The 25,303-nt window shown below is 37.8% G+C and overlaps 1 protein-coding gene across 1 annotated transcript in view; it reads right to left on the bottom strand.

Moving 5' to 3' along the window:
• CSRNP3 (cysteine and serine rich nuclear protein 3) overlaps positions 1–25,303 on the bottom strand; it is a 217,838-nt gene that overhangs the window by 155,150 nt on the left and 37,385 nt on the right. Inside the window, exon 3 of the mRNA XM_025404840.1 lies at positions 21,092–21,180. The gene's annotated coding sequence lies outside the window, so the exon portion shown is untranslated. The remainder of the gene's footprint in view (positions 1–21,091; positions 21,181–25,303) is intronic.

The following is a 25,303-nucleotide window of genomic DNA, read 5'->3' as shown; positions in this document are numbered from 1 at the left end:
TCTGCAAATTTTCCAAACTTTTATGCTCTGATTCCCTTTTAAAGCTGAATGCCTTTAACAGTACCCACGTCACCTCTTGAATGCTTTGCTGCTTAGAAATTTCTTCTGCCAGATACCCTAAATCATCTCTCTCAAGTTCAAAGTTCCACAAATCTCTAGGGCAGGGGCAAAATGATGCCAGCTGCTTTGCTAAAACATAACAAGAGCCACCTTTGCTCTAGTTCCCAACAAATTCCTCATGTCCATCTGGAACCTACTCAGCCTGGATTTCATTGTCCACACAATTATCAGCATTTTAGTCAAAGCCATTCAAAAAGTCTCCATGAAGTTCCAAACTTTCCCACATTTTCCTCTCTTCTTCTGAGCCCTCCAAACTGTTCCAATGTCTGCCTGTTACCCAGTTCCAAAGTTCCTTCCATATTTGTGGGTATCTTTTCAGCAGTACCGCACTCTACTGGTACCAATTTACTATAATCATCAGTTTTACACTTTTAAATCACACTGCTGATAAAGACATACCCGAGGACTAGGCAATTTACAAAAGAAAGAGGTTCAATGGACTTATAATTTTACATGGCTGGGGAAACCTCACAATCTTGGTGGAAGGCAAAGAGGGGCAAGTCACATCTTACATGGGTGGTGGTAGGCAAACAGAGAACTTGTGCAGGAAAACTCTCATTTTTAAAACCATCAGATCTAGTGAGACTTATTCACTATCATGAGATGATCACAGGAAAGACCGACACCCATGATTCAATTATCTCCCCCTGGGTCCCTCCCATAACACATGGGAATTATGGGAGCTTCAAGATGAGATTTAGGTGGGGACACAGAGCCAAACCGTATCAAGAAGCATATTATATAACTTGCATTATGCATAAACATAGAAGTTAGAGGTAATAATACAACATAAAGATAAATATTGATATTTTAAAATTTACCTCCAAAGATCTTCTGGCTCATTCCATCAGTGACATGCATTCTGCTTTGGAGTTCACTGGTATAGAGGCAAGGATAGCATGTACATAGATAATTTCAATAAAATTGTCATTTATGTGATTAACAGTAAACAGACAGTGCTAAACATGGAAAGAGCTCAGAAAAGACTGTCTGCAGAAGGAGACCCTAGAGCCAAGCCTTTAAGTATAAACAGGAGCTAGTAACACAAAAAAAGGAGGAAGAGAATGAATAGAAGAACATTCCAACCAGTACAAGCAATTTATGTAAAAGCAAAATGGTGCGAAGACAAGAGGGTGATTATAAAGGAAATATTCTGGACTAACGAAATGTAGAATCAGAGATGGAGCACTGATGTTGAAGAAGAATGGGGAAGGCAGGTAATTTTTAAAAGTAGCTTTGATCTTATCAAGGTATGGAAAATCTTTGAAGAAATGTAAGAGGGTGAGTGAAGTTCATGATCAGATATTTGTTTTGGATTAGCCTCTAGGCAGCTGTATTGGGAATGGATTTGAAGATATGCAAATATTACCAGGGAAACTCATGGTAGCCTATATCTATATCCAGCTGAGAGACAAAGAATAACAGAATTAATGTGGTGGCAGTAAAGACGCAGCTCCCAGGAGGGGATGAGTAGTAACAGGAGGAAAGAAACCAGTAGAATTTGGTAGCGATTTTCTGTAAGTGACTGGTAAGTAAGAGGGAATAATCTCAGCTATTTTGTAGTTTCTAATTTAGATGACTGGCGACTTCTAACTGATGGTGAACACGGCACAGTGGCAGAAAAAGATCTAATGTTTTGGGAAACCTCCATACAGTTCTTCATAATCACTGCACTAATTTATATTCACACCAACAGTGTAAAAGTGTTACATCTTCTTAACAACCTTATTATCTTTTATTTGTTTGATATTAGCCATTCTGACTAGTGTGAGGTAATATCTCATTGTGATTTTAGTTTGCATTCATTTTTTTACACTTTTAAAATGATTAATAATGTAGAACACTTTTTCATATGCTTGTTGGCCATTTTTCTGTCTTCCTTAAGAAATATCTATTTAGAATAAAAACTCAATGAATTAGGAATGGAAGGAATGTACACCATACATAATACATGTACAATGTACACAACACAATACAGGCCATATATAAAAAGCCCACAGCTAACATCATATTTAATGGTAAAAAGTTGCAAACTTGTTCTCTAAGATCAGAAACAAAACAAGGATTTTCACTCATGCCACTTTATTCAAATAGTATGATGATTTTTGCCAGAACAGTTAGGCAAGACAAGAAATAAAAGGCATCCAAATAGGAAAGGAAGTAGTGAAATTGTTGCTGTTTGCTGATGACGCAGAAAACTCTAAAGCCTCCACCAAAAAACTACTAAACCTGGTAAACAAATACAGTAAAGTTATAGGATAAAAGATCAACACTCAAAAATTAGTAGCATTCTTATAGACTATTCAAAAACCAAATCAAGAAAACAATCTCAATTATAATAGTGCCAAAAACAGTTAAGAATAAATTAACCAAGGAGACAAAAGATCTGTGTGCTGAAAACTATAATACATTGAGGAAAGAAATTGAAGACACAAGCAAATGAGAAGATACCTTATGTTCAACTTTTCTAGAATAGTATAGATTGGAAGAATAAATATTGTTAAAAATTTCCATACTGCCCAAAGAGATCTACAGATTTAATGCAATCCCTTGTATTGGAATAAAAATTCTATTGTCACTTTTCACAGAAATAGGAAAAAAAAATTCCAAAATTCATAAGGAACCACACACACCCAAAAACCAAATAGCCAAGACAATCCTGAACAACAACAAAAGAAAACAAAGCTGGAGACATCACACTACTGTTAACAGGATCCTTGGGGTGTCACTTTTCTGGACAGAAACCTCTGTGGCCAGTAGTGCCTTTGCCTGATTTTTGTTTAAGCCCATTGAGCTCATTCCATCCACTCAACCTGGCAGGCTGCACTCGGCTCATGCTGCCAACCTGGATCCCATGTCTGCCAAGGATGAGTCAGGGGTGGAGCAGTGAGGGGTGTGTGAGCGAGCATGGGGTCCAGCCACTGCGTAGTCAGACACTGGCTGCTGCAATTGGGGAGCAGCTCCAGGTGCCGGCATAGGCACCAGCTCTCTGCAAAGCTATAGCTGGACCATGTACACTGTAAGCAGCTTCCCCAACTGGTACTGGAAATGTGATGGTGCTCAGAAGCTTGGAGATTCCAGGAACCACAGGGCCCCAAAGAGGGAGTCACAGTCCTGGCTCTGTGAGCTCCCAGGTCTAGGCTTCCTGAAGGGCTGCAGTTCTTCTCTGCTTCTCTTTGCCTGCAACATGGTGAAGAAGGGGTATGTTTTATCCCTGTTTGTGTTATAAATCTTCTAGACCCGCCATTCTGTGGGTCCTAAGTTCTTGTCCTGTGTCCAGGAAGAATGTGATGCATGGACAAGTGGAACATGAACAGGGCAAAAAGGAGTTTTACTGAGTGATAGAATAGCTCAGAAGAGGCCCTGGAGTGGATAGCTCCTCTCTGCCAGACAGGTCATTGCATCCAGTGTTCAGCTCTCAGCAGATAGTAGGCCCTGGAGTGGGTTGCTTCTCTCTACAGGCAGGTCATTCTGTCATCTGCTCAGCTCTGGCTGAGACCTGGGCTTTACAGGCCTCAGAGTGGGGGAAATGCATGCCGACTGGTCCATGGGAGGCCATAGGGCGGCACGGAAAAGGCACTCCGGTCCATGGGACTGGCAGCCTGTCCCCCAGCCTTCGGGCCTCCCTGGCCTAAAGGTGGGGCTTCACTGGAGATCCACTCTCTTCTGCCCAGGAACCTATCTACCTCCTGCTGCTGTCACTTTTCACAGAAATAGGAAAAAAATTCCAAAATTCATAAGGAACCACACATACCCAAAAAACAAATAGCCAAGACAATCTTGAACAACAAAAACAAAACAAAACAAAGCTAGAGACATCACACTACAGCTAACAGGATCCTTGGGGTGTCATGGTGCTGTAGGTGTTAATGGGAACCTGCAGGACAGCACCAAGCTGCCCTCAACACCTCATCAGTTTCCCTCCTCTGCTTGTCAGTGCCCAAAGTCTGGAGAGAACCGAGGCAGCAGGGGACTGGTGTGTCAACTCCGCCCAAGCATGTACACACCTGGATGGGCTGTGACAGCATCTGAGCTTGCCCCGACTTTGCTCCAAGATTGGAGTGGGCAGAGACAACAGGGAGAAGCCAAGCAGTGGGAGCAGGCACTTGTGAGCCTGTGAGGGCGGGGAGGCCTTCCCAGGCCCCCAAGAGTGCAGGGATGCTTGGACCCACAGCCGTGGTTTGGGCGGCTGCAGCTGCATCCAGGAGACTCGCCCCAAGAGCACTGGGATGGCTGGGTCCACAGCTATGGCTTAAGTAGCTGCAGTGGCACCCGGGGAGCTCCTGCCCCAACTTGGAAGGAATGGGTTTCGCATTTGTCCCCAGCTCCTGCAGGACCCATGGAGCATGCGGGCCCACCTGCACCTCCCTGCTGCAGCTGGCATGATAGCAGCGGCCACTACAGATGACCCGCTGCTGCCATCACTACCTGACTTCAAAGTATATTACAAAGAAATAATAGTAAAAACAGTATGATACTAATATAAAAATGGAAAAAAATGACCAATGGAATAAAATAGAGAAACGAGAAATGAATTTAAAAATCTATGATCAATTAATATTTCACAAAGCTGCCAAGAGCACACAATGGGGAATAGACAGTCTCTTCAATAAAGGGTGTTGAGAAAACTGGATATCCACACGCAGAAACATGAAACAACCTTTATCCTTTTATCTCATATTAGTTACAAAAGTCAACTCAAAATGGATTAAAGACTTAAACCTAAGACCTGAAACGGTAACTGTACTAGAAGAAAGCATAGGAAAACACTACATGACACTGGTCTGGGCAATGATTTTTTGGATTTCATTCTAAAAGATCAAGCAATAAAAGCAAAAGTAGACAAAGGAAATTATATCAAACTAACAAGTTTTGCACAGCAAAGGAAGCAATTAATAGGATGAAGAAACAATCTGCAAATTAGGAGAAAATATTTGCAATCAAAACATCTGATAGGGAGTTAATATTCAAAATATTTAAGGAACTCAAAAACCTCAATAGCTAAAAAACAAAAAAACCTGATTAAAAGATAGGCAAAGGACTTAACATTTCTATCAACAGTATATGATGGTGAAACAAATATGTAACAAAATAACTTTGCTAATTTGATAGACATAATATTATATCATTTTATTTCCATTTCTTTGACTATTGTTTAGTATAAATAGTTTATTAGCTCTTCCTCCTCTCCCTCTCCTTTCTCTCTCTTTCTCTAATCTCTCTCTCTCTCTCTCTCTCTCTCTCTCTTTCTATTGCCCTATCATTTCTTTTAGCCCATTTTTCTACTGGGGTCTTGTTGATCTTCTCATTAATTTGTGGATGTCCTTAAATAATAAGGCTACTCAAATTCTGCTGTCATCTATGAAATAAACATACTTTAAGTAGTTGGCCATTTATCTCTTTATGTTGTTTATGATTGTCCATCCCTTCATATTCTATACTTTACATATTTTTAAAAATAATAATTAGATGTGTTTTCAGGAAATTTGGAGCCTACTGAAAAATACCAAGAAGGCAATAAATCTAATCTGTATCCAACCATCCAGACATACCGCTTTTAATTTATGCACGTGTGTGTGACATTTATGTGTGTGTACATATATAATCATCCTTTCTTACATGCACATACAACATTTAAGAGTACAAATAGTGCCTGGGCACAGTGGCTCACGCCTGTAATCCCAGCACTGTGGGAGGCCGAGGAGGACAGATCATGAGGTCAGGAGATCGAGACCATCCTGGCTAACATGGTGAAACCCCATCTCTACTGAAAATACAAAAAATTAGCTGGACATGGTGGTGGGCACCTGTAGTCCCAGCTACTCGGGAGGCTGAGGCAGGAGAATGGCATGAACCTGGGATGTGGAGCTTGCAGTGAGCTGAGATCATGCCACTGCACTCCAGCCTGGGCAACAGAGGGAGCCTCTGTCTTAAAAAAAAAAAAAAAAAAAAAGTACAAATAGCATCATACTTTAAATGCTATTTTCATAAACTTATTTTTCACTTATATGTATATTTCAGGTAGCTCCCTAATAATAAAATATGCTGTGAAAACACCTTTATTTAATACCTCAGAAGGTTTACTTTGCATAGATATTTAATAATTTATTTAATGACTTCCTCATTTTTGGACATGCAAATGTTTCCCATTTTATTACTTTAAATATTATCTCAATAAACACATTTGTACACATTGCTTTGTGTTCATAATTATTGCGTTAATTTTTTTTTATATTTGGAATTCCTAAGTCAGAGAGTATGCAGACTTTTAAGATTTTATGATACATAATGACAAATAGTCACCTAGAAAAGTTGAACCAAATTCTTGGCCCATCTCTGTAGTATGATATGGTCCATTTCTCCACATCCTCATCAGTGTTGAATGTATTTATGATAGCCTACATTAAGTGTTTACAATGTGCCAGACTCTATGTCCACTTTGTTGATGAAGTACCTGAACATCAGTAAAGTTTCAGCAGTTTGCCTAAATCCTCACAGATAATTGGACAGTGGGATATACTCAAAGTTCAATAAGGCCTTAACAGTGATGCTCTGTCAATATTCTATATTGTTTCCCAAAGCTTTATATTTGCAGATGACCATTATAAAGCAAAAGTTTTTGATTCCTAATTATGTTGAGTCTTTTAATTTTTAAGTTTAGAGGTCATCAGGACTTTTTTGTGAAAAACTCTCACAAGCCTTTGCCAATTATCCTAATGAGATTCATATTTATTTTTAATGATATCTAATAATACTCCATATTTTACTAATATTGGCCATTTGTATCATATATGCAGTGAATATTTTTTCAAGTGTTTTATTTTGAAAATAGAATTCAGAGGATTTTCCAATGTGCATAAATGAATTTTCCAATCAAAATCTCAGCAGGCTTTTTTGTAGATATCAACAAGCTGACTCTAAAATTCACAGTGTAATACAAAGGAATTAGAATACCAAAGCAATTTTGTAAAAGAAGAGGACTCACACTACCGGATTTCAAGACTTACTGTAAAGCTACTGTAATAAAGACAGTGTGATAATAGAAAACATACAAATACATACATCAATCGGACACAATAGAGAGACCAGAACTATACCTGCACAAATGTGATTGATATTCCGACAAAAATGAAAAGTTAATTTAGTGGATAAAAAACAATCTTTTATTAAAAAGTGATTAAACAATTGGATCAGCAAGATGGCCGAATAGGAACAGCTCCAGCCTCCAGCTCCCAGCGTGAGTGACAGAGAAGATGGGTGCAGACCGTACACCTCACACCTCACATGGCAGGGTACACCCCTAAGACAAAGCTTCCAGAGCAAGAATCAGACAACAGCACTTGCTGTTCAGCAATATGCTATCTTCTGCAGCCTCTGCTGCTGATACCCAGGCAAACAGGGTCTGGAGTGGACCTCAAGCAATCTCCAACAGACCTACAGCTGAGGGTCCTGACTGTTAGAAGGAAAACTAACAAACAGAAAGGACACCCACACCAAAACCCCATCAGTATGTCACCATCATCAAAGACCAAAGGCAGATAAAACCACAAAGATGGGGAAAAAGAAAGGCAGAAAAGCCGGAAATACAAAAAATCAGAGCACATCTCCCCCTCCGAAGGAACACAGCTCATCGCCAGCAACGGATCAAAGCTGGACGGAGAATGACTTTGACGAGTTGAGACGAGAAGGCTTCAGTCGATCAAACTTCTCAAAGCTAAAGGAGGAACTACATACCCAGAGCAAAGAAACTAAAAATCTTGAAAAAAGAATGGAAGAATGGATAACTAGAATAATCAATGCAGAGAAGGCCATAAACGAACTGACAGAAATAAAAACAAGTGACAAACGCACAAGCTTCAGTAACTGACTTGATCAACTGGAAGAAAGAGTATCAATGATCGAAGATCAAATGAATGAAATGAAGCGAGAAGAGAAGTCTAGAGAAAAAAAGGAAAAAGAAATGAACAAAGCCTCCAAGAAATATGAGATTATGTGAAAAGACCAAATCTACGTCTGATTGGTGTGCCTGAAAGTGAGGGGGAAAATGGAACCAAATTGGAAAACACTCGTCAAGATATCATCCAGGAGAACTTCCCCAACCTAGTAAGGCAGGCCAACATTCAAATTCAGGAAATACAAAGAACGCCACAAAGACACTCCTCGAGAAGAGCAACTCCAAGACACATAATTGTCAGATTCACCAAAGTTGAAATGAAGGAAAAAATGTTAAGGGCACCCAGAGAGAAAGGTCAGGTTACCCACAAAGGGAAGCCCATCAGACTAACAGGAGATCTCTCGGCAGAAACTCTCCAAGCCAGAAGAGCATGGGGGCCAATATTCAACATTCTTAAAGAAAAGAATTTTCAACCCAGAATTTCATATCCAGCCAAACTAACTTTCATCAGTGAAGGAGAAATAAAATCCTTTACAGACAAGCAACCAGGCCTGCCGTACAGAGATCCTGAAGGAAGCACTAAACATGGAAAGGAACAACCAGTATCAGCAGTATCAGCCATTGCAAAAACATGCCAAAATGTAAAGTCCATCGATGCTAGGAAGAAACTGCATCAACTAACAAGCAAAATAACCAGCTATTATCACAATGACAGGATCAAGTTCACACATAACAATATTAACCTTAAATGTAAATGGAAGAAATGGTCCAATTAAAAGACACAGACTGACAAATTGGATAAAGAGTCAAGACCCATCAGTTTGCTGTATTCAGGAGACCCATCTCACATGCAGAGACACACATAGGCTCTAAATAAACGGATGGAGGAAGATCTACCAAGCAAATGGAGAACAAAAAAAAAGCAGGGGTTGCAATCCTAGTCTCTGATAAAACAGACTTTAAACCATCAGAGATCAAAAGAGACAAAGAAGGCCATTACATAATGGTAAAGGGATCAATTCAACAGAAAGAGCTAACTATCCTAAATATATATGCACCCAATACAGGAGCACCCAGATTCATAAAGCAAGTCCTTAGAGACTTACAAAGAGACTTAGACTCCCATACAATAATAATGGGAGACTTCAACACCCCACTGTCAACATTAGACAGATCAACGAGACAGAAAGTTAACAAGGACATCCAGGAATTGAACTCAACCCTGCACCAAGCGGGCCTCATAGACATCTACAGAACTCTCCACCCCAAATCAACAGAATATACATTCTTCTCAGCACCACATCGTACTTATTCCAAAATTGGCCACATAGTTGGAAATGAAGCACTCCTCAGCAAATGTAAAAGAACGGAAATTTTAACAAACTGTCTCTCAGACCACAATGCAATCAAACTAGAACTCAGGACTAAGAAAATCAATCAAAACTGCTCAACTACATGGAAACTGAACAACCTACTCCTCAATGACTACTGGGTACATAACGAAATGAAGGCAGAAATAAAGATGTTCTTTGAAACCAATGAGAACAAAGATACAACATACCAGAATCTCTGGGACACATTTAAAGTAGTGTGTAGAGGGAAATTTATAGCACTAAATGCTCAGAAGAGAAAGCAGGAAAGATCTAAAATTGACACCCTAACATCACAATGAAAAGAACTAGAGAAGCAAGAGCAAACACATTCAAAAGCTAGCAGAAGGCAAGAAATAACTAAGATCAGAGCAGAACTGAAGGAGATAGAGACACAAAAAACCCTTAAAAAATCAATGAATCCAGGAGCTGGGTTTTTGAAAACATCAACAAAATTGATAGACCACTAGCAAGACTAATAAAGAAGAAAGGAGAGAAGAATCAAATAGACACAATAAAAAATGATAAAAGGGATATCACCACCAACCCCACAGAAATACAACTACTATCAGAGAATACTATAAACAACTCTATGCAAATAAACTAGAAAACCTAGAAGAAATGGATAATTTCCTAGAAACTTACACTCTCCCAAGACTAAACCAGGAAGAAGTTGAATCCCTGAATAGACCAATAGCAGGCTCTGAAATTGAGGCAATAATTAATAGCCTACCAACCAAAAAAAGTCCAGGACCAGACGGATTCACAGCCAAATTCTACCGGAGGTTCAAGGAGGAGCTGGTACCATTCTTTCTGAAACTATTCCAAACAATAGAAAAAGAGGGAATCCTTCCTAACTCATTTTATGAGGCCAACATCATCTTGATACCAAAGCCTGGCAGAGACACAACAAAAAAAGAGAATTTTAGACCAATATCCCTGATGAACATCGATGCAAAAATCCTCAATAAAATACTGGCAAACCGAATCCAGCAGCACATCAAAAGGCTCATCCACCATGATCAAGTGGGCTTCATCCCTGGGATGCAAGGCTGGTTCAACACACGCAAATCAATAAACGTAATCCAGCATATAAACAGAACCAAAGACAGAAACCACATGACTATCTCAATAGATGCAGAAAAGGCCTTTGACAAAATTCAACAGCCCTTCATCCTAAAAGCTCTCAATAAATTCGGTATTGATGGAACGTATCTCAAAATACTAAGAGCTATTTATGACAGACCCACAGCCAATATCATACTGAATGGGCAAAAACCGGAAAAATTCCCTTTGAAAACTGGCACAAGACAGGGATGCCCTCTCTCACCACTCCTATTCAACATAGTGTTGGAAGTTCTAGCTAGGGCAATCAGGCAAGAGAAAGAAATCAAGGGTATTCAGTTAGGAAAAGAAGAAGTCAAATTGTCCCTGTTTGCAGATGACATGACTGTATATTTAGAAAACCCCATCGTCTCAGCCCAGAATCTCCTTAAGCTGATAAGCAACTTCAGCAAAGTCTCAGGATACAAAATTAATGTACAAAAATCACAAGCATTCTTATACATCAGTAACAGACAAACAGAGAGCCAAATCATGAATGAACTTCCATTCACAATTGCTTCAAAGAGAATAAAATACGTAGGAATCCAACTTACGAGGGATGTAAAGGACCTCTTCAAGGCGAACTACAAACCACTGCTCAGTGAAATAAAAGAGGACACAAACAAATGGAAGAACATACCATGCTCATGGATAGGAAGAATCAATATCGTGAAAATGGCCATACTGCCCAAGGTAATTTATAGATTCAATGCCATTCCCATCAAGCTACCAACGACTTTCTTCACAGAATTGGAAAAAACTGCTTTAAAGTTCATATGGAACCAAAAAAGAGCCCGCATTGGCAAGACAATCCTAAGTCAAAAGAACAAAGCTGGAGGCCTCATGCTACCTGACTTCAAACTATACTACAAGGCTACAGTAACCAAAACAGCATGGTACTGGTACCAAAACAGAGACATAGACCAATGGAACAGATCAGAGGCCTCTGAAATAATACCACACATCTACAGCCATCTGATCTTTGACAAACCTGAGAAAAACAAGAAATGGGGAAAGGATTCCCTATTTAATAAATGGTGCTGGGAAAATTGGCTAGCCATAAGTAGAAAGCTGAAACTGGATCCTTTCCTTACTCCTTATACGAAAATTAATTCAAGATGGATTACAGACTTAAATGTTAGACCTAAAACCATAAAAACCCTAGAAGAAAACCTAGGTAATACCATTCAGGACATAGGCATGGGCAAGGACTTCATGTCCAAAACACCAAAAGCAACGGCAACAAAAGCCAGAATTGACAAACGGGATCTAATTAAACTAAAGAACTTCTGCACAGCAAAAGAAACTACCATCAGAGTGAACAGGCAACCTACAGAATGGAAGAAAAGTTTTGCAATCTACTCATCTGACAAAGGGCTAATAACTAGAACCTACAAAGAACTCAAACAAATTTAGGAGAAAAAAACAAACAACCCCATCAAAAAGTGGGCAAAGGATATGAACAGACATTTCTCAAAAGAAGACATGCATACAGCCAACAGATACATGAAAAAATGCACATCATCACTGGCCATCAGAGAAATGCAAATCAAAACCACAATGAGATACCATCTCACACTAGTTAGAATGGCAATCATTAAAAAGTCAGGAAACAACAGGTGCTGGAGAGGATGTGGAGAAATAGGAACACTTTTACACTGTTGGTGGGATTGTAAACTGGTTCAACTATTGTGGAAAACAGTATGGCGATTCCTCAATGATCTAGAACTAGAAATACTAGATGACCCAGCCATCCAATTACTGGGTATATACCCAAAGGATTATAAGTCATGCTGCTATAAAGACACATGCACACGTATGTTTATTGCAGCACTATTCACAATAGCAAAGACTTGGAATCAACCCAAATGTCCATCTGTGACAGACTGGATTAAGAAAATGTGGCACATATACACCATAGAATACTGTGCAGCCATAAAAAAGGATGAGTTCATGTCCTTTGTAGGGACATGGATGCAGCTAGAAACCAGCATTCTCAGCAAACTATCGCAAGAACAGAAAACCAAACACTGTATGCTCTCACTCATAGGAGGGAACTGAACAATGAGATCACTTGGACTCTGGAAGGGGAACATCACACACCAGGGCCTATTATGGGGAGCAGGGAGAGGGGAGGGATGGCATTGGGAGTTATACCTGATGTACATGACTAGTTGATGGGTGCTGACGAGTTGATGGGTGCAGCACACCAACATGGCACAAGTATACATATGTAACAAACCTGCACGTTATGCCCATGTACCCTAGAACTTAAAGTATAATAAAAACAAACAAAAAAAAAATTGGATGTCTGTAAGTACATAAGTAAAATAGTGAACTTCAATCTTTCACAATATGCAAATTTAACTCCAAATAAATCATATGATTAAATACAAAACATAAAATTATAATAAATTTAGAAGAAAACATAGTTGAAAATCATTGTGAACTTGGGTTAAGCAAAGACCTCTTAGATATAACATCAGGCTGGGGGTGGTGGCTCATGCCTGTATTCCCAGCACTTTGGGAGGCCGAGGTGGTTGAGCCCCTTGAGATCAGGAGTTCAAGACCAGCCTGGCCGAGATGGTGAAACCGCATCTCTACTAAAAATACAAAAATTAGCCAGGCGTGGTGTCACATGCCTGTAGTCCCACCTTCTTGGGAGGCTGAGGCAGGAGAATCGCTCAACCCAGGAGGCAGAGTTTGCAGTGAGCCAAGATCGCACCACTGCACTACAGCCTGGATGACACAGCAAGACTCTGTCTCCAAAAACAAAAAGAAGAAGAAGAAGAAAAAGAAACATATAACATCAAAATCATAATCCACAAGAGGAAAAAACTGATATCATGACTTCATCAAATTTAAAAATCTAAAAGGACGTGGTCATGAAAACGAAAAAGCATGCCACAGACAGAGAGAAAATGTTTGCAAATCACGTATTTCCTACAGGAATTTTATGCAGAATATTTATAAAGAACTCTCAAAACTCAAAAATAGAAAACAACTTAGTATAACTTGGGCAAAATATATGAACTAACACTTCACAAAAGAAAACAAACAGATGGTGAAAAAGCAGAAGAAAACATGCTCAATGTTATTACTCATTAAGAATATGCAAATTAAAACCAGAGTAATAATTAGATTAGTTAAAATAAGTAAATAAAAACTGATAATACCAAGTGTTGGTGAAGGCATGGAGCAACGGGAATACTCACGCATTGCTGATGGAAATTTAGGATGATTTGTCATTCTGGGAAACAATTTTGCAGTCTGAGAAAGCTAAACATACACTTATCATGTGATACACAATCCCTCTACGGTATTTGCCCATGATAAATAAAAACTTCAGTTCTCACGCCAATTTCTATGTGGGTATTTACGGTATATCCAGACCACCAAAAACTAAACAACCTAAACATCTTTAAGTGGATGGATGAATAAACAAACCATGGTACATTCACACAAATAAATACTACTTAACAATACTAAGGAAAAATGTATGGATACATGCAAGAGCATGAATGAATCTCAATGCATTATGAAAGAGGCCAGATGGTAAAGATTACATTATCTGTGTTCCACTGATAAGACATTCTAGAAGAGGCAAAACTGTAGTGACCTAGAGCAGATTAGTTGCCAGGGATGAAGGTAAGGATAAGTTGACCAGGGGAAATGCAGGGAACAGTAATGGATCTGTTCTGTACTTTGATTGTTGTGAAAGTTACATGACTCTGTATAACTGTCAAAACTCACAAAACTGTACACCAAGAAGTGTGAATTTTACTGTTTAAAAGTTTAAAAATGAATAAATGACTTGGCTTTCTTGCATTGCTTAAATACTTGTCTAGGCCAAAGTCACATAAATACCTATAAGTTATTGAATTTATTCAATGTTCAATAATATTTTAAAATATTATTTTAAATCTTTATTTAAATTTACTTTAATATTGCGTAATGCACAGGTCACACCTTATTTTTCCCCAAGTAGTTAAAGAATTGTTCTAGTACCATCTATTCAATAAGCCATAGCTCTTCCCTCCTCCCCCATTTGAATTGTTTCTTTTATCAGACGCTAATTATGTGTACCTGGGTTTGTTAATAGAATTTTCTTGGAGGGTTTCTTCATTGACTTATGATTATTTTGGCAGTGTATTTTCTGACTGCATGTATATAGTGTCTGGTTTTCTCTTTATTCTATTTTGCTGCTCTGATGTTTGCTTTTGTGTGTGTCCTTGTTAGGCAATGATACCCTGTAGACATGTAGCATAACTTGTAATTCTGTAGCTTAGCTGAAGAAGAGGGTTGGAGGCATTGACCTCTATGTCATTAACAAAGTCATAATAATGGCTTTGCTTGATTAGGAAGAGCAAGAAGAACTAAAGAGCAGTAGATTGAAGATGGATCTCCAGGGAGGACTGTCATTTGAATAGGAGTAAAATATCAATAACTTTCATGGGCATGTTGTTTGACCTCTGTGGTGTTTACTGTTTTCAGTTAGACAACTTCACTCATTTGTATTACCTATAGCCACCTATTGGGGTTTGAGTTTGTGGTTCATGACTTTCTGGATGGAAGAATAGAGATAGAAGAGTCAGTGAGAGGGACCTTAACAAAGATCCACAAGATGTGAGGGAAACCAAGAGGGAGCGGTGCAACAACAGCCTAGGGATTGAAATAAGAAAAATGTAGTTAACGGTGTCAAATACCCCTGAGAGAGTCAGTCAAGATAAGGGCTGTGGGTCATCTGTGCCTTTAGAGACAGCATGCTCTGTTAAATGGGGTTAGAAATCAGATCGCACTGTGCTGAGGAGTGACTGAATCTTAGAAACTGGAGATAATGAATGTAGACTACTGCTTGGAGAGCTTGAATGAGTTGAAGAGGACAGAAATTGGATGGTAGTGAAGAAAGAGGTGGTTTGTTTTTGTTTGTCAATTTGCCTTTTTGGATAGGAGTGTAAAGAACATGAATGGCTGAAGGAAAAGGGCCAGCAAGGAAGAAAAAGTTGGAGATAAAGGACAAAAAAGAAATAATTAATGGCAAAAGGTCTCAGCCTCAGTGATGGGAAGTAAAATCAAACATAGGCTTTGCCTTGAATAGCAGGAAGGACTCCTGAGCCTTCTTAGAGATTAGAGGAAAGAAAAAGTGTTTATAGACCTAGTTCGTTGATGCTGGAGGGGATTGCAAAGATTCACAAGTAGTTTCCACACAATGACCTCAATTTTCTTGTTAAAATAGCAGGTGCACTAACAGTGAAGGGGAGAGATTGTGTGGCTTGAGAGGGGTAATGAACTTTTGAAATAGTGGCCGACCACAGTCAGAATGAAAGGATTAGTTAATGCTATCGAGGGGCTACCTCCGATTAGAACACCATAAATCTGCAGAGTGGTATAATTGCTCCTGTAGCACTCATGAATGTGAATACATGAAAGGATTCACTATAGCTCGGGTTCATGGTTGCAGGTACTGTTTAAGAAGGGAGTGGCTGGAGAGCTGTGGGAGGAAAGCTGCTATTTTCCAAGCAAACTTCCAAGCACAGCTAGCAGAACATGGAAAGATTAAAGGCACTAAAAGTCTAATTTTATACTAAGCAAAAGAAGTGAAAGGAAAATAGTTTATTACATTTGTAACCTAACCTCACCCCGCTGATTACATTGGTGAATGCTACTGAAGGGCTAGCTCAGTCTCAATGTAATCACCCCAGTGATTAGGGGTGAAGTCAGGTTACATATGTAATAAACTCTTTTCCTTTCACTTCACCTGTTTATACCTTATTTCTTCTTATTTTATATTGTCTTATTATTTTGTAAAACATGTTTTAGATACAAGGCCAAGTATAAGCAAATAAAAGGAAAATGAAAACATACAGATGATCAAATAGAGGTGAGTTTTACTTTAGCAAGGGAAACTGATATTTAAAGTGTATCTGTTAAGCTGTTTTTTGTTTGTTTGTTTCTTTCTTTCTTTTTTTGAGACAAGGTCTCACTCTGTCCCCCAGGCTGGAGGGCTGGAGTGCAGTGGCATGATCTCAGCTCACCACAACCTCCACCATCCAGGTTCAAGTGATTCTCATGCCTCAGCCACTTGAATCGCTGGGACTACAGACACGCACCACTATGCCCAGCAAATTTTTTGTATTTTTTGTAAAGATAGGGCTTTGCCATGTTGCCCAGGCTGGTCTCAAACTCCTGGACTCAAGCGATTCACCCACCTCCACCTCCCAAAGTGCTGGGATTACAGGCATGAGCCACCATGCCTCGCCTTGTTGAGCTGTTTTAATTGAGAATAAGATGATGGAGGTGCTCAGGAGGTTTTGTGGTTGATGTAGCAGAGTGGATGGAAGTTTACTGAGACTGTAGAAGCTAGGGCTGGCTCAACGCTTCTCAATCTGGGCTAATTTTGCTCTGAGGGGACATTGGTCAATGCCTGAAGACATTTTTGTTTGTCATAACTAAAGACAAAGTGCCAATGGCATCTAGTACCAGAAATGCTGCTAAACGCCCTACAATGCAAAGGACAGCGCTCTCCCCTCCCACAATAACGAATTACCTGGATCCAAATCTCAATAGTGCTAAAGTTGGAAAACACTGGATTAAATTATTTGCCAGAATGATGGAAGAATAAGAATGCTAGAAAATTACTTGGAGAACTTGAAGACAGGGTCAGAGAAGAAAGAGCCACCTAGAGCATGGGCATACCAGGTAATGTGAAATTCATGTGGGTGTTGGTTTGTGAGAGAATGGAAGAATCATTATTTGGAAAAATTCCTAGGGAACTGGATTTGTGGTAGAGAGTTGCAAATGATTCCTGGGTTAGCAATTTTGTAAAGCAAATGAAGGGTGGATGAAAGCAAGGGAATTTAAAGAAAGCATATGCTGTTTTCTATTTGCTTTTGAAAAGTCAAGTTTCAGTTATCCTCAACCAGAGTTTCTAGTTCTTTCCATTGAAGTTTCCAGATGAGTACAACAAAGGTCAATATTGGTTTGGAAAGAATCTATCCCTAACAGAGAAATACTGCATGAGAAGTCTTTGTTTCCCCCATAACCTTCAACCAGCCCTCTGCATCTCTAGTTGTCTTTTCTTTTCTTTTTTTCTTTTTTTTTTTTTTTTTGGCTTTCCCATAACAGACAACACAAGCTCACAAGCTGTCTCTTTGTGGTTAACCTTACAGGGCTGACCATTAATTCTTTCCACAATATGGTATGTAATAAACACTCTCTACTCTCTAATTTGATTTAATTAAGAAAGAGCCTCTTCTAGCCTGAGTTACAAGTAAGACCTTGTCTCTACAAAGAAAGCTTTTTGAAAAATTACCCCGGTATGGTAGTGCATGCCTATAGTCTCAGCTACTTGGGAGGCTCAGAACAATCACTTGAGCCCAGGAGGTTGAGGTTGCAGTGAGCCGAGATCCTGCTACTATTCTCCAGCCTGGGTAACAGATGGAGATCTTGTCTCAAAGAAAAAAAAAAAAAATATATATATATATATATATAGAGAGAGAGAGAGAGAGAGAGAGAGACAGAGAGAGAGAGACAGAGAGAGAGAGAGAGAGCCTCTAAACAGTCATGAGCTTTACTTTGTGTTTTTTTTAATAATCTAATACTGGACACATGTCCTTTAGATGATATACTGTTTACAATGCCTGACTTTTGGAAGACTGAAAAAAATCACATTACTTAATAGATTTTGAAATCTCTTAATCCAAATTTTGTTTTGTTTATTCGCACGGCCAGATATTTACTTCACATTGACTTAAACTCAATAAAAACAAAATAACTACTTTTTCAGCATACAAAATCAGCTAAACCTCTCAACTCCAACCAGTAAAGTCAAGACTGAATGACTTTTAAGATAACACCACTTTATATGATGAGTTCTAAACTATAGATGGTTTCCAAGAAAACAGGCAGGAGTATTTGGGCCTTCAATATTTCCAGACTCCTGTTCTCAGAACCAAACATTGAATGAAAATATTCCAATCAGCTTACCATAGAAAAACCCTAATCACCCATTTGTTCATTTGTTAATGATCACACATTTGTTAATGATTGCACTAAATTGATTTAATTTCCAACTCTATATATTTTCTAATAAAAATGTACATAGATAGACCTATGTTCTTTAATATTATCTCATTTCATATATTTGTAGTAAGTGTAGCATCATTTCTAAAAAATAATATTTTTTCTTTCTGATGAAACAAACTTATTTTACATGCATTTACAACATATATCTTAATAATGATTTAGAAAACTTACCATCAGGTGTTGTATTTCATCATCCTTGTTTTTAGTTGGTACTATGTGAACAAAAGTGGCATCTATCTCTTTTGTGTAAATTACGTAGTGCAAAGTCATGAGGTGTATTTAAAAATTCTACCTCTGCTTATACTCTATATTCCCTTTCTTTTTTCCTTTTTCTCCATGGTACTTACAACCATCAAACATAACGCATAATTAATTTTGTTTTTTATCACCTATTTCCATACACTAGAATGTAATATCCAGTCAGGCAAGAATAGTTTATTTTATTCACTGCTGTCACTCCCCAGCAATCCGCTGTATACCCCCATGCACATAGTAGGCACTTGACAAATATTTGTTGAATGATGATGGTTGTTACATAAATCAATTTGGCTCCTTCTCTAATGGCATAATGAGGCAATGGATCTCTTCACTGGTTTTTCAAAAAAGAAGTTTACTATTTTAAATTACTTTACTTGCATTAACTTCTTAAGACACTACCCTTTTAAAAAGGTTTTATTGAGAAGTACAGTGCTGTGCAACTTCATTTCAAGATGAGTCTGCACTCCCACCCATTTCAAATCCCTGTACTCACCTAGCTACTATTTGCAAATGATCCCTTACGGATTTACAGAATTCAATCCCTTTCAAACCTACGAGTCTTTCCAGGTCATTGGGGAAATGATTTAATTCTCTGGTGAGCTTAGTAAAGAAATCCAATGTACTTGAATTTTAAAAAAATGGAGGCAAGGCCACCTTTGCTCTTTTCATAGGTGATTACACAACTATATTCCATAACATTAAATTTGCAGTTGTGTCAAGAGACTTTTCTTTCCTAGAATTTCATATTTCTTACTTGTGTTGTACTTCAAGAGCTACTTTAATAAAAAAAAAAAAAATCCATTGAGTGTGGGTTGTAATGGAGCAAAATTTGCATTGGTATAAGCTGTCAGCATTCTAGGCTAATAGAAGCTATAATGTGAAAATACAAATAATCTCCAAATAATTTCCATTTAGCTTTAGAATTAATTACATGCCCTTATAAAATCTGGCTTGTCTTTTTAATTATATATTGCTTGAGTTAATAGTAAAACTAATTTCTGGGTAAGACATTGGTTGGGAAATTTTTGAGAACAGGGACCATATCTTATTCATTTAGAAAGAACCAAAGTGTTTAGCCCATTGCTTTGCATATGGTAAGTCCTAAATAAATGAATAAACCCTTGGAAGAATGAGAAATAGATAGAGATACTGAAGACATGCCTGACCAAGACAAGTAAAATAAAAGATCACATTTTTTAAATTTAAAATTATGAATATTTGATACTGGGTCCCACAATATAAGCACATCAAAAATCATCTACTTTTTCAAGGTATCTAATTGGACTAAACCACTTTAACCTACCTTTATAACTTCTAAATGAATATTGTACATTAATTTGTTATTATAATAAGCTGCTTAATAATGGGTAGGCTTTTTCTTCTTTTCCAGTTATATCATCCTAAACAACTTAGAAAATATTCCCAAGATCCTCCTGTTCCTTCACATTAATTGTCATTTTATTGAAGCCACATTTTCCAGTGATAGCATTATTTATTTGGCTGTAGTTAAAGAAAGTCAGGGAATGGAATTCAAGGAATTTCAGAAAGATTGCTGATTAGCTATCCTTCTAAACTGTGTGTATATGTGTGCATATTGCAGCCAAAGATACAAAAGAAATGAAAAATTCACTAAATAGGTTTATATTTAACAATCAGGAAGAAAAATTTATAGAAATGTCAAATATTTTTATGCTAATAGTGCTACCCTTTAAAAAGAAGCAAATTATATTTGGGAGGCCCAGGCAGGCAGATCACGAGGTCAGGAGATCGAGACCATCCTGGCTAGCATGGTGAAACCCTGTCTCTACTAAAACTACAAAAAAAAATTGGCTGGGCTTACTGGTGGACGCCTGTAGTCCCAGCTACTTGGCAGGCTGAGGCAGGAGAATGGCATAATGTGAACCCAGGAGGCAGAGCTTGCAGTGAGTCGAGATCACGCCACTGCACTCCAGCCTGGGCAACACAGTGAGACTCCGTCTCAAAAAAAAAAAAAAAAAAAAGAAGCAAATTGTAATAACCAGTAGTTCTCCATTAAGACAACTTTTTATTGTGCCTAATGAAACTAAATACTGTATGTCTGATATAAATGGATTTTTTAAAATCTTAATGAGACTTTGTTTAAAACATGTACTTTAAGTCAGATTTAAGTAAGATCATTTTTTCCTTATTATCCAATTGCACATTAGAAACTTGAAACAGATGCACAGATTATATCCCAAATCTGTAAAAGCATGAGAATAATAATGTATAAACTGCTAACCTTGAGATCTCAGGAACTCCAGTATTTTCCTGAAGATTCTATGCCTCTGAAAACATATTTTCAGTCTGTTGATATTTCCTCATTTTTTCCTTAAAAAAGAAAATGCATTTCAGCATGTTACACAAGGTTATGTTTTCAAAGAGTAAACTTACTAAAGGTGCCAACATCATGATTACATAGGAGAAAATCAATAGAAATCTTAAACTATGTGTAGTTTTAAATATAGAACTGAATAATCACATAGTATATAATTTAGCAAACAAAGAATATTCTTCTTAGAACACTGTCGTAAATTTCTAACGATCCATACATGGTTTAACTCATTTGTTTGTCTGGTTTCAATCAACAAATACTAATTGGGACAATAAGTTAAAGATATATCCATTATATTAAGCAGCATTACACTAGACTTAAGCAACTTTCTAGTCTTTAGGAGATTCATATCTTCAAAACACACAAAAATCCAGGGAAATCAACCAAAATGTTGTAGCTTTTGATAGTCAATAAAAATCACAATGAATATTTGTTACAGTTCTTGATTTGTTTGATTTGCTTAATGGAAACTATTTCATTATAAAATTAACTCAAATATTTATATATTCATGATTTAAGATAACTTAGACTTTAAGAAAATATACAAAATATTCTCTAAAATGACATACATTAACAAAAATGTTGTTCTTTAAAATTACAGTGCCATAATTAGAAGTGATTAGTGCAACAATTTAGAGAGATGAAACTGGGCAGTAATGATACATACTTTTTATTTACCCAGACTGAATGTATATAATCACTTTTTCTAAATCACTAATGAATTTTCTACTCTTGTATGTTAAGGTAATATTACCAAGTCCATATAAAAATGTAAAAATTTTCTTTAAAAATGAGGTAGAGAAGCTTGTTCATTTATTGTATTTCCATAGTAGGCAGAACAGAGCTATCATTGATCATAGCCAATGACAATAGCTAGTGTAGAAATTCTACAAATACGTTACTTGAATGAACAAATACCCTACACAAGCAACTTATGCTGCTGTAATTTGAACAAACAAAATACCACAATCTTTAAGAAAAAAATTTGTCTCAGGCAAATTGTGCCTCCAGGATTTGCTTTTTTCCTTTAAACTTTATCAATATCTACATAGATATGCTGAAATAAGGCTCTGGAATAAACTGGATTATCTGTGATACAACAATAGCACAGAAATATCAAATTGTGATTGGAATTACAGTGCTAGTAGAGGTTATTGAGTCAGTTTGGTTCTGAGTAACCCCAGATTTGGTAGATGAACTTAAGAAACCTCAGAAAAATGTAATCAAAATTCAATTCTGTTATTTTTAATGATTTTTAGATTTTAAAAAAATTGACAGATAACATTGTATGTTTTGATCATTTACAACATGTTTTGAAGTATAATGCATTATGGAATAGCTAATTCTAGCTAATTAATAAATTATACTACCTCATATAGTTATCATTTTTGTGGTGAGAGTATACAGCAACCTCTCTGTTTACATTTTTCAAAAATACAATATGGCATCATTAACTATAGTCACCTTGCTGTACAATTTTAGGTATAATTTTAAATATCTTAAAATTCTATTGAGAACATTACACATTCAAATGATGGCATACTGAAGACCACTGAAGATATAACTTGGATCATCCTTTGCACTTATTTTGAGGAACATTTAAGAATGGAGCTTTCCCTGTTTTCTCTGTTAAAGATGCATATCCTGAGATTACAATCGAAGAAATTAAAAACCAACAAGCAAGCAGCAAGCAAGCACACAAACAGACCTCTCTTTGTGTCCACTGAATATAGACTTTAAAAAGTTAGAAAATATTTGTGGCTAGGCACAGTGGCTCATGCCTGTAACCCCAGCACTTTAGGAGGGCAAGGCGGGCAGATCATTTCAGCTCAGGGGTTTCAGCCTGGCCAACATGGTAAAACTTTGTCTACTAAAAATATAAAAATTAACGGGGCATGGTGGCACACGCCTGTAATTCCAGCTACCTGGGCAGTTGAAGCACAAGAATTTCTTGAATCCAGGATGCGGAGGTTGCAGTGAGCCAAGATCATGCCACTGAACTCCAGCCTGGGTGACAGAGCAAGACCCTGTCTCAATAAAAAAAAAAAAAAAAAAAAGAAGAAGTCTTAAGAAAAAAAAAGAAAAGAAAAGATATTTGCAACTAAAACAAAATAATTAAATTAGATGTTGAGTTGAATATGTCTATAAATAGCATTCATAATTTAAAGTCAACTTTTCTTGTTAGTGAAAATAACTTCCCTATTAAATGTAATTTCTTATTAAGATACAATTTAAAATTTCATCCTAGAAATAAAATAAAAGTTTCTGCTGCCATAAAAAGAAAACGAGGATGCTATTTCATTCAAGCTCCCTATTTTACAAATAAGAAAACTGACTATATTAGTGATCTGTAACTAAATCTAAGAAGAAAATTATGGTTTTTTGACTACCCATTATTAAAGTTGAAATTCAAAAACATAATTGTATTTGACAGCCAAATAAATAAAAGTCTTTCTTTAGGCATTAAGATATTCTATTGAGGAAAGCAAAAATATTGAGAAATCTAGTGATCTAAATTTACATACCTTTTTTTTTTTTTGAGACGGAGTCTCGCCCTGTCACCCAGGCTAGAGTGCAATGGCTGATCTTCGCTCACTGCAACCTCTGCCTCCCGGTTCAAGCGATTCTCTTGCCTCAGCCTCCAGTAACTGGGATTACAGGCATGCGCCACCATGCCTGGCTAATAATTTTTTTGTGTATCTTTAGTAGAGACAGGGTTTCACCATGTTGGCTAGGCTGGTCTCAAACTCCCACCTCGTGATCCGCCCGTCTCGGCCTCCCAAAGTGCTGGGATTACAGGCGTGAGCCACAATGCCCAGCCACATATCTGTAATTAACCTATAATTTAGACAGAGGCAAAGGTACCCTGGCCTATAGAAGAAAGGGATTCAAACGCTAACCTGTTTGAAAGTAAAGGATATAAAAATAAATCTTATGCATAAAACTGACCCTAACTGAGGCCAGTGAAGCCACTACAGGGAAGTCTACCAAAAAGGAAGACTGTGTGTGGGGATGCAAGCCTTGTAGCCCCAGCTACCCTGAAGGCTGAGATGGGAGGATCACTTGAGCCCAGAAATCCAAGACCAGCCTCTAAAAAAAAATGTTGGAGGAGGAGGAGGAGGAGGAGGAGGAGGAGGAGGAGGAGGAGTTGGGAAGAATGATATATTCAATGCAAAGGTCCAAGTATTGGGGATCTGGTGCTCAATGCCTGTTCTGTGTACAATGCACAGTAGTCGATGCAGGCGACCATTCCAGTTTAGCCCCTGTGCTGGGTGGATGTGACTTGGGGACACCAGCTGTGTAAGACTGTGTTAAAACAAAAGTATGTGTGCACACATGTGACAGACAGAATTTTAAAAGTTGTGCTAAGATCGACAGTGCTCACCCTGAGGCAACTTTGTAGAGGAATCATCCAGGGATGTAATGTACCTCAGGAAGATTAAGGGGCAGCTACTCTTCCCTTGCAGGATCCCTGGGCACATCACAAAAGATCAACGGGACCTGCCATTTTTCCTGGAATCCTATCTTTATGAGGTGATCACAAGCACATTGGATAGCCTCAACACTGCCTTTTCATACCACCTATGAGTGGGATCCTCACCCTATGGTTGGGCTTAGCAGGGACAAATGTCCTCTATGGCTGATTCAAGGATAAATATAATCATTCCTGGTACTATGAAAAGTGTTTGAGGAGTTTAAAACTTGTAGAAGACTGATAAATGTATACTTACATAAATATAACATCATTTGTCTTCAAACAACTTTGTTATGCTCATTTAAAGAAGCCCAGGGTCAGATATCTGATTGTAAGTTTTATGAAAAATAAGACAGACATAAACCCATATCATCATTTAGAAATGTGCATCTAACACTTATAAATCACATCTGCTCTTTTCTAATATTTGGGGCCTAATTGAGAAAGTCACCTAGAACCAGTTTTTTAACTTGTGGAAATTCCTTCAATATTGCAATGCTGGTGGGGAAAGTAAAGACACCTCCTTGTTCCAGCCTCTTTAGCTTCCTGGTTGCCCATGGAAATCACTGCAAATTGTCCTGCAAATCCCAGCTGCCATCTTGTTTGGCAATGGTCAAGGCACTCTTCCATGTTTTCAACTTTTT

The sequence above is a fragment of the Theropithecus gelada genome, chromosome 12 (assembly GCF_003255815.1).
Source record: "Theropithecus gelada isolate Dixy chromosome 12, Tgel_1.0, whole genome shotgun sequence".
In the NCBI taxonomy this organism is placed as follows: domain Eukaryota; kingdom Metazoa; phylum Chordata; class Mammalia; order Primates; family Cercopithecidae; genus Theropithecus; species Theropithecus gelada.
This window is presented reverse-complemented; position numbering and strand designations above follow the sequence as displayed.